Source organism: Sus scrofa, chromosome X, assembly GCF_054392235.1.
Source record: "Sus scrofa isolate SSC_HxYL_T2T_F1_AM1 chromosome X, Sscrofa_HxYL_maternal_Yorkshire_Landrace_v2.0, whole genome shotgun sequence".
Taxonomy (NCBI): Eukaryota; Metazoa; Chordata; class Mammalia; order Artiodactyla; family Suidae; genus Sus; species Sus scrofa.
Window position 1 is genome coordinate 63,260,085 of NC_139401.1, and position 10,456 is coordinate 63,270,540.

Here is a 10,456-nt window from a genome sequence, read left to right on the forward strand (position 1 = left end):
AAAATCCCAAGGACTCCACAGAGAAACTGATGAGTGGATTGAGCAAATTAGCAGGATACAAGATTAACATTCAGAAATTGGTTGCATTTTTGTATACTCACAATGAAATATCAGAAAAAGAATGGAAAAATACTTATTAAAATAACCACACAAAACATACTGACCAAGGAGGGGAAAGACTTTTAAGCTGATAACTATAAAATATTAATAAAGGGAATTAACAAGGATTCAAAGAAGTGGAAAGATAATACATGCTCTTGGATTGGAATACCTAATATTGTTTGAATGGCCATACTACCCAAAGCAATCTACAGGTTTAATGTTATCCCTATCAAATTACTCATGACATTTTTCACAGTATTATAAAAAAATAATCCAAAAATTTATATGGGACAATAAAAGACCAAGAAATGCCAAGGTAGTCCCAATAAGGGAAAAAGAAAACAAGGTAGTAGGCATAACTTCCAGACTTAAAACAATACTACAAAGCTACAGTAATCAAAACTGTGTGGTATTGGCACAAAAACAAACATATAGATCAATGGAAGAGAATATGGAACTCTAAAATAAACCCAGACACCTATTGTCAATTAATCTTCAACAAAGGAGGCAAGAATTTAAAATGGGAAAAATATAGTCTCTTCTGAATATGTTGCTGGGAAAACTGGACAGCTGCATGTACATCAAAGAAATTACAACACATCCTCACACCATGCAAAAAATTAAATCAAAATAGTTTAAAGACTTAAACATAAGACAACTAAAACTCCTATAAATAGACATAGGCAAAGAATTCTCTGACATCAACCATACAAATATTTTCTTAGGCCAGTCTCCCAAGGCAATAAAAATAAAAGCAAAAATAAACTAATAGGACTTAGTCAAACTTACAACTTTAGAACAGCAAAGGAAACCATAAAAGAACACCTACAGAATAGGAGAGAGGAATTTCAAATAATGCATCTGACAGGGGCCTAATCTCCAAATTATACAAACAACTCATACTACTCAACCAAAAAACCCCAAACAATGCAATCAAAAAATGGACAGAAAACCTAAATGGAAGTTTCCCCAAAGAAGTCATAAGTATGGCCAGTAGGCACAGGAAAAGATATTCAACATCACTAATTTTTAGAGAATTTCAAATCAAAACTACAATGAGGTACCACCTCACACTGTTCCAAATGGCCATCATTAACAAGTCTACAAATAACAAATGCTAGAGAGGGTATGGAGAAAAGAGAACTCTCCTACAAGGTTTATGGGAATGTAAATTGGTCCAATCACTATGAAAAACAGTATGGAGTTTCCTCAGAAAACTGAAATAAAATTACCACATAAGCCAGCAATCTCACTCCTGGGAATATATCTGAACAAAGCTATAAATCAAAAAGATACATCCACCCCAAAGTACATAGCAGCACACTTCACAAATGCTGAGATATGGCTATAACCTAAATTTCTATCAAGGGATGAATGGATTAAAGAAGATGTGGTACATATACACAATGGGACACTACCAGTCTTAAAAAAGAATAAAATAATGTCATTTGCAGCAACATGGATGGACATAGTGATTATCATACTAAGTGAGGTAAGTCAGAAAGAGAAAGACAAACAGCATATGAGATCACTCATATGTGGAATGTAAAATATGGTATAAATTTATCTATATACAAAACAGAAATAGACTCATAGATATAGAGAACCAACTTGGGGTTGCCAAGGGAGAGAAGAGAGGGAGTGGGATTGATTGAGAATTTGGGGTTAATGGATGAAAACATTTACATTTAGAATACACGTTACTACTATACAGCATAGGGAAACATATCTCCTAGGACAGACAATGATGGAAAATAATATAAATTAGAACATGTATATATATGTGTGTGCATGTATATATATGACTTAGTCACTTTCCTGTACAGAAAAAATAGGCACAACATTGTAAATCAACTTTAATACAAAATTAAATTAAAACAAATTAAAAGAAAGGGACAAAGAGAAAAAAAAAGCAATTTATGGAAGAACAAATGCAAATTGCCAATATGAGAGACTCAAGTGAACTAATGATCAAAAAAATGCAAATAAATTCAATGAGTTTATTTTTCTGCATGGTGTGAGGGTGTGTTCTAGTTTCATCGATTTGCATGCAGCTGTCCAGGTTTCCCAGCAATTCTTGCTGAAAAGATTGTCTTTTCCTATTTTATGTTCTTGCTTCCTTTGTCAAAGATTAATTGACCATAAGTGTCTGGGGTTCTTTCTGGGTTGTCTATTCTGTTCCATTTCTCCATCTGTCTATTCTGTTCCATTTCTCCATCTACCAGTACCATACTGTCTTGATGACTGTGGCTTGTAATATTGCCTGAAGTCGGGGACAGTGATGTCTCCTGCTTGGTTTTTGCTCCTCAGAATTGCCTTGGCAATTCTGGGTCCTTTGTAGTTCCCTATAAATGTTTGGATTGTTTGGTGTAGTTCTGTGAGAAATGTCATGGGTAATTTGACAGGGATTGCATTGAATCTGTAGATTGCTTTGGGGAGTATGCCCATTTTTACAATATTAATTGTTCCAACCCAGGAGCAAGGAATATCTTTTCATTTCTTTATTATCTTCTTTCATTTCCTCGATTAGTGTTTTATAGTTTCTCGGTATATAAGTCTTTTACCACCTTGGCCAGGTGTATTTGATTTTTGGGGGTACAATTGTAAAAGGTATTGTATTTTTGCATTCCTTTTCTAATATTTCATTGTTAATATACAGAAATGCGACTGATTTCTGAATGTTAATCTTATATCCTGCTACTTTGCTGAATTTGTTGAACAATTCAAGCAGTTTTTGTGTTGAGTCCTTAAGGATTTATATATGTAGTATCATGTCATCTGCATACAGTGAGAGTTTTACCTCTTCTCCTCCTATTTGTATGCCTTTTATTTCTTTTGTTTGTCTGATTGCTGTGACTAGAACTTCCAATACTATGTTGAATAGCAGTGGTGAGAGTGGGCATCCTTGTCTTTTTCCACATGTTAGTGGAAAGGTTTTCAGCTTTTCTCCATTGAGTATTATATTTGCTGTATGTTGGTCATAAATGGCTTTTCTTAGGTTAAGATATGTTCCCTCTATACCCACTTTGGTAAGAGTTTTGATCATGAATGGATGCTGGACATTGTCAAATGCTTTTTCTGCATCTATTGAGATGATAATGTGGTTTTTTACTTCCCCTTTTGTTAATGTGGTATATGACGTTGATTGATTTGCATATGTTGAACCATCCTTGTGAACCTGGAATGAATTCCACCTGCTCGAGGTGTATCATCTTATTATATGTTGTTGGATTTGGTGGCTAATATTTTGTTGAGAATTTTTGCGTCTATATATATAGCATGAAAGATGTTGGTTTACAGTTTTCTTTTTTGGTGTTATCTTTGGTGTTGGAATTAGAGTGATGGTGGCATCATAGAATGACTTTGGGAGTGTTCCTTCTTCTTTACCCTTTTGAAAAAGTTTAAAGGAGGATGGGTATAAGTTCCTCTTTGTGTGTTAGATAGAATTCACCTGTGAATCCAAGACACCATCAAACTCCTGGAAGAGAACATAGGCAAAACATTCTCTGACATCAACATTACAAATGTTTTCTCAGGTCAGTCTCCCAAAGCAACAGAAATAAAAGCAAAAATAAATCAATGGGACCTAAGCAAACAGACAAGCTTTTGCATAACAAAGGAAACCAAAAAGAAAACAAAAAGACAACTTACAGTATGGGAGAAAATAGTTTCAAATGATGCAACAGACAAGGGCTTAATCTCTAAAATATTAAAATAACTTATGCAATTCAACAGCAGAAAAGTCAACAACCCATTTGAAAAATGGGCAGAAGGCCTGAATAGACATTTCTCCAAGGAAGATATACAGATGGCGAACAAGCACATGAAACAATGCTAAACATTACTGATTATTAGAGACATGCAAATCAAAACTACCATGAGATACCACCTCACGACAGTCAGAATGGCCATCATGAGTAAGTCCACAAATAACAAATGCTGGAGGGGGTGTGGAGAAAAGAGAGCCCTCCTGCACAGTTGGTGGGAATGTAACCTGGTACAGCCACTATGGAGAACAATATGAAGGTACCTTAGAAAACTATATATAGATCTACCATATGACCCAGCAATCCCATTCTTGAGCATATATCCAGATAAATTTTTCTTGATAAAGGCACATGCATTGTCTGTTCATTGCAGCACAATTCACAATAGCCAAGACATGGATTCAACTCAAATGTCCATCAACATATGATTGGATTAAGAAGATGCGGTATATTTACACAATGGAATGCTCCTCAGCCATAACAAAAAATAAAATAATGCCATTTGCAGTAACACAGATGGAACTAGAGACTCTCATACTGAGTGAAGTAAGTCAGAAAGAGAAAGACAATTCCATATGCTATCACTGATATCTGGAATCTAATATACTGCACAAATGAACCTTTCTGCAGAACAGAAAATCATGTACTTGGAGAATAGTCTTGTGGTTACCAAGGGGGAGGGGCAAGAGTGGGATGGACTGGGAGCTTGGGGTTAATAGATGAAGACTATTTCCTTTGGAATAGATTAGCAATGAAATCCTGCCGTATAGTACTGGGAACTATGTCTAGTCACCTATGATGGAACATGATAATGTGATAAAAATAATGTATACATGTATTTGTAACTGGGTCACCATGATGTACTGTAGACCAAAAAAAAAAAGGTAAATTTAAAAAAAATCAACAATGAAATATTATTTTCTCTGAATCAGATTGGCAAATATTTCCAAGAATATATTGCTTAGTTGGTGAGCATATAGGAAAGGAAAGCCCACTCACAGTTTTGTAAATTGATACAGCACTTTTTGGATGGATATCAAGTTGGAAGAATGAAATGATGTGAATGATCATAATATATGTTGATATTTTTTCTCTGAGAATCTATTCTATGGAAGAATTTCAACATGTGCACAGATATATTCTGGGATATTACCTGTAATACTGTAACCGAAAAATATTCCGACAAATTAAACACCAATTACCTGAAAACTTATTACATACAGTCAAATAATGGAATATAATGCAGCCCTACATGAATGTAAAGCAGCTCAATATATACCATGTGGGAATAATTTCCCTTATGAGTAAACAAGAGAAGTACAGAACAATATGAAGTGTGTATAAATTATGTATATTATATTTATATAAAATGTACACATATTTACAAATGTGAAACACACTTTCTTTAATAAATAGCAAAAAGCCTGGAAAGATACAAACCAAATGGAAAATATTGGTTACCTCAGTGGAGAGGGATGGTACTGGTGTGGAGAAAATTGTTAAAAGATCTTAAGAGCATTTTTACTTTTTACTTTATATGTCTGTTTTAAATTTAATACTTATAAAGAGCCTAGAATTAGCACACAAATGAGCACCATATTCATGTGTGCTATTATTATTTTATTGTTATTTTATATTGGCTAATTTTTTATATCAAGCATAAACCACTTTAATAATTGAAAACTCTAAATAATAAAATAATATGAGAAAAGATCAAAAGAACTCCATTGTGGAGTTCCCATTGTTACTCAGAGTGTTAAGGACCCAATGTAATTTCTGTGATGATGTGGTTTCGAGTCCTAACTTTGCTTAGTGGGTCAAGGATCCAGCATTGTCACAAGCTGTGGCATAGGTCCAGGTCAGGCTCAGATCTGGTGTTGTCATGGCTGTTGCATAGGCCTCAGCTGCAGCTCCAATTCTGCCCCTAGCCTGGGATCAAATGTAGCAATAAAAATAAAAAAAGAACTCTATTGTGGTTTAAGCCAGATTTGGTATGGGGGCTGGAATAGGTCATTAGTGCTCTGTAATTACTTATATTACTTTCCTGTTATATCGCTCCTGTAGCAGCCTTTCTTTTGCAGAAGTCTCTGCTCCGAAAGACTCCAGAGAACAGTCTGGAAATCAGTTTCCACTAGACCAACTCCATTCTTTTGTATAAGTCTAGAGAAGGAATATACTTTGTCCAAAATCACTTAGAAAATTAGTGTTAAAGCATAGATTCACATATAATTCTATACAACTAAAAAATAAAATATGTATACCCCTGCTTGCAGAAGTCACAATGTCACAACTCCCTCATAATTGCAGGGTAAGTGTTGTCCTTATACCTCTTTGCCTTTAATATCACATTCAGTGCATGAATCCCTTTGAAACCACCTTGGCAAATAATCATCCAGGTCTTTGCTGAATATTTCCAGTGTAAAGGAATGTTTTTCTTTTTAAACAATTTGGGACTGATTAAAAAGTTCTCCCCTTAATTCCACAAATATTTATGAGTACATGTTCTTTTGGAGACACTGGAAATATAGTCAATATAGACTAGAAAGAAAAAGAGAATAGGAATCTATTATAATGCAGTGTGGTTGTTTTCTATTAACAGCACAGAAGAAAGAACAATAAATATTTCATGGATGTAAGAGAAGGGCAAGAATTTCAGCAAAACCATAAAAGGGAGCTACATTTGAGAGGGATTGTGAAGAATGGGTAGGAGTTTACCAGGTGAAATTGGAATAGGAAAGAACATTTCAGATTAAGGGAACAGCAAGTGCAGAGGTATGCTAAGGGAAAATAAGTATTATTGAGAGCTTGGAACATGGTGATAATAAGGGAGCACTGAGGGCTAAACAGAGAATGGAAGAGTCACATTCTACCCAACTTAACTGTTGAACTAAGCAGTTTTGAATATTGTGTAGGCAGAGGCAGAAATGTGTTTGTACAGTATTATTTCTGTGGATGTTCCACTCATGGTCCCAAATATGCCCCCTCTATTCATGCTATGACAAACTCTCAGAAGTCTGAAGTCAGAGATTACACTACTCTGTGTCTTTTCCAGGCTGGACACACTCAGTGCTTTCAAGCATTCTTCGTGATTTCCAACTCCTTAACCAGCTACAATTGCTCAAATTGGTTTTTATCTTAATCTATAAGAGCAGAACAATCCTCTGGGTAAGAGTGGGTATTTGAGAAATGACCTATTTTCTAACTTATGCAAGACTAGCCCAACAGGGATGACATCCATAATTTACCTCTAGTTTACAGATAGAAAAATAAGTTACTGGGAGGTTAAATTACCTGCCCAAGTTCACACAACCAGTTAGAGATAAAGCCAGGATTTGAACTCAAGCAGTCTATTTCTAAAGTTTGTATTCTTAACAACTTCACTCCACTACCTTTCATCAGTGTGTGATGGTACAATTCATACTCCATTGTGATTGTTTCTAAATCTCATCAATCCTACAGGTCTAGGAGCTACTTGAGACCTGGGACTGTATGTAATTTATTTCTTGCGTCAACATCTCTGATCCAAGAGATTGTCAAGAAATATTTGGTGGGTAAACAAATTCTGGAAGGAATATCTTAAATCATCTAATTCCATCTTTCTTACTCAGTCTTATTGTTCACTGCCAATGATCACCTCCTTTGACAACTGCAACTCCATTACCACCACAATTTCTTGTCACGACTGCTGCCAGCACCCTCCCAGCTCTGAGTGAGCATTTGTTCCTTTGGTGAACGGATCAAAGTTTATGATGTGGAACATCTTATGTTGCTATTTTTCTAAGAGGATGTTATTTTTCTTTTGGGGGTTTAAACTTAAACTCTTTCAGTTGGAGTTCCCATTGCGGCTCAGTGGTTAATAATCTGACTAGTATTCATGAGTATGCAGGTTTGATCTCTGGCCATGCTCAGTGGGTTAAGGTAGTGTATGTTGCAATGTGGCTTGGATCTGGTTTTGCTGTGGCTGTGGTGTAGGCCAGTAGCTGCAGATCCAATTCAATCCCTAGCCTGGGAATTTTCACATGCCACATGTAAGGCCATAAAAAGAAAGAAAGAAAGAAAGAAAGAAAGAAAGAAAGAAAGAAAGAAAGAAAGAAAGAAAGAAAGAAAGAAAGAAAGAAAGAAAGAAGGAAGGAAGAAAGAAAGAAAGAAAGAAAGAAAGAAAGAAAGAAAGAAAGAAAGAAAGAAAGAAAGAAAGAGGAAGAAAAAAAGAAAGTCTCAGTTGTTAAAACACTAATATGCCCACTCACAAGCAAGGTTACATAAAAATTGTCTATATTCAGATATGCATTCACTCTTGTCAATGTTCTTTTCATCCAGCTCAGAAATGCTAAACATAACAAGAGGCCATCAAATTGGATAATAGAAGTGAATGGCTGATATCCTGTGGCTGGGATAATGGAAGGCTGTCTCTGATCATCCCTCTTGCTCAATGTACATTCGCACCTGCTTTTGTGAATTACTTTAAATGAATTTCATTTCAAGGAAGTAGGAACAAAACATCTAGTAGAACATATCTGACAGCAGAGTTAGTTTGAATGTTTGGCCATGGCAGGAGAAAGAAAAAGTTTGACCCCACGCCTTAATCATGCATGAAAACCAGAAGTTTGTCCAGTAGACATAGGATCCAGCCTTGACTGATGTTCTCTCTGACTCCATACTTCTCCAACAGCTTGGACCTCTGAACACTTCCCATTGAAGGTTCAGCCTTGTCTGGACATTTAGCACCAATTCTGATTTAAAGCAGAAAGAACATAGCCCCTGTTCTACACATGAGGACAAACCATTGGCTACATTAATTAATTTATTTTTGGTTTTGTTTTGTTCTTTTATCTCTGTCCTGTTTACTAGCCCTGCAGGGTTCTTTGTGAGTTAGTCCCCTTTATAACAACCATGGACACAAACATCTCTTGTCAGTTTCTCCTTTGCATTCTAGAGTCCTACCCCTAGATCACTGGTACCAGGCAGTGAGTCTGCACTCTAATGCCAGATGTCCACCTAGATTTCAAAATATCACCTAATTCTGGTTATCTCATAATTATTATCCATCCATCCACTTGTCAGGACAACTAGGTCTAATCAGACATACTCTTAGAAGTTGAAACTAAAACTGCATTATAAGAAATCTTACCAAAATGGGTGTAGAGGGAGCATATATTAACATAAAAAAGCCATTTAAATAAACCACAACCAATAAAATACTCAATGGAGAAAAGCTGAAAGCCTTCCCACTAAAATCTGGAATAAGACAAGGATGCCCACTTTCACCACTTTTATTCAACAGAATATTGGAAATCATAGCCACAGCAACCAGACAAATAAAATAAGTAAAATACATCTAAATTGGAAGAGAAGGGTAAATTTGCCACTATATGCAGATGATATAATACTATATATAGAAAATCCTAAGGACTCCACACAGAACCTACTCGAACTGATCAATGAATTCAGGAAAGTAGCAGGATACAAGATCAGCATTCAGTAATTTGTTGCATTTCTGTATACTCACAATGAAATATGAGAAAATGAATATAAAAAATACAATACCCTTTAATTTCACACCCCCCAAAATCAAATACCTAGGAATAAACCTAATGAAGGAGGTGAAAGACTTATATGCCCAGACCTATAAAGCATTAATCAATGAAATTAAAGAGGATTCAAAAAATATATTCCATGCTTCTGGATTAGAAGAATCAATATTGTTAAAATGACCACACAGCCCAAAGCAAACTACAGATTTAATGCAATTCTGAAATAATTATCAATGACATTTTTCATAGTACTAGAACAAATAATTCACAAAATGAAATGGAACAGCAAAAGACCCCAGAATTTCCAAAGCAATCCTGAGGAAAAGAAAAATAAGCAGGAGGTATAACTCTCCCAGACCTCAAACAATACTACAAAACTTCAGTAAACAGTTTGGTACTGGCACAGAAACAGACATATGGACAAATGGAAAAGAACAGAGAGCTGAGAAATAAACCTAGACATTTACAGTCAATTAATATTCAACAAAGGAGGCAAAAATGGAAAATGGAAAAATACAAGTGTCTTCAGCAAGTGGTGCTGGGAAAACTGGACAGCTCCTTGTAAATCAATGAAATTAGAACACAGCTTCACACCATGCACAAAAGTAAACTGAAAATTTCTTAAAAACTTAAACATAAGAAAAGACAATTGAAAGAGGGGTGGAGCAAGACAGCAGAGGCATAAGAGGTTGTGCTCACCCTCTCCCACAAATACATAAAAAAGACACATCTACATGTAAAACGACTTACACAGAAGACCAAATGAATGCTGGCAGAAGAACTTAAACCTCCAAAAAGGGCAAGAAACTCTTTATATAGCTGGGTAGAAAAAAAGAAAAAAAGAGATAAAAGGAATCAGAGTTGCACTTGCATTCCAGAGATGGTGCTGTGAAGGAGGAAAGGAACCCACACCCTGAGAAGCCACCTAACTGGTGGAAAGATCAGCTGAGCCAGAGGGAACTCAAAGTCACTGAGAAAAGCACAGCAGCAGGTCTGAGAATGGAAAAGCAGAGTGAGAGACACACAGATCACCTGAACCACCGGTACAGACACCAC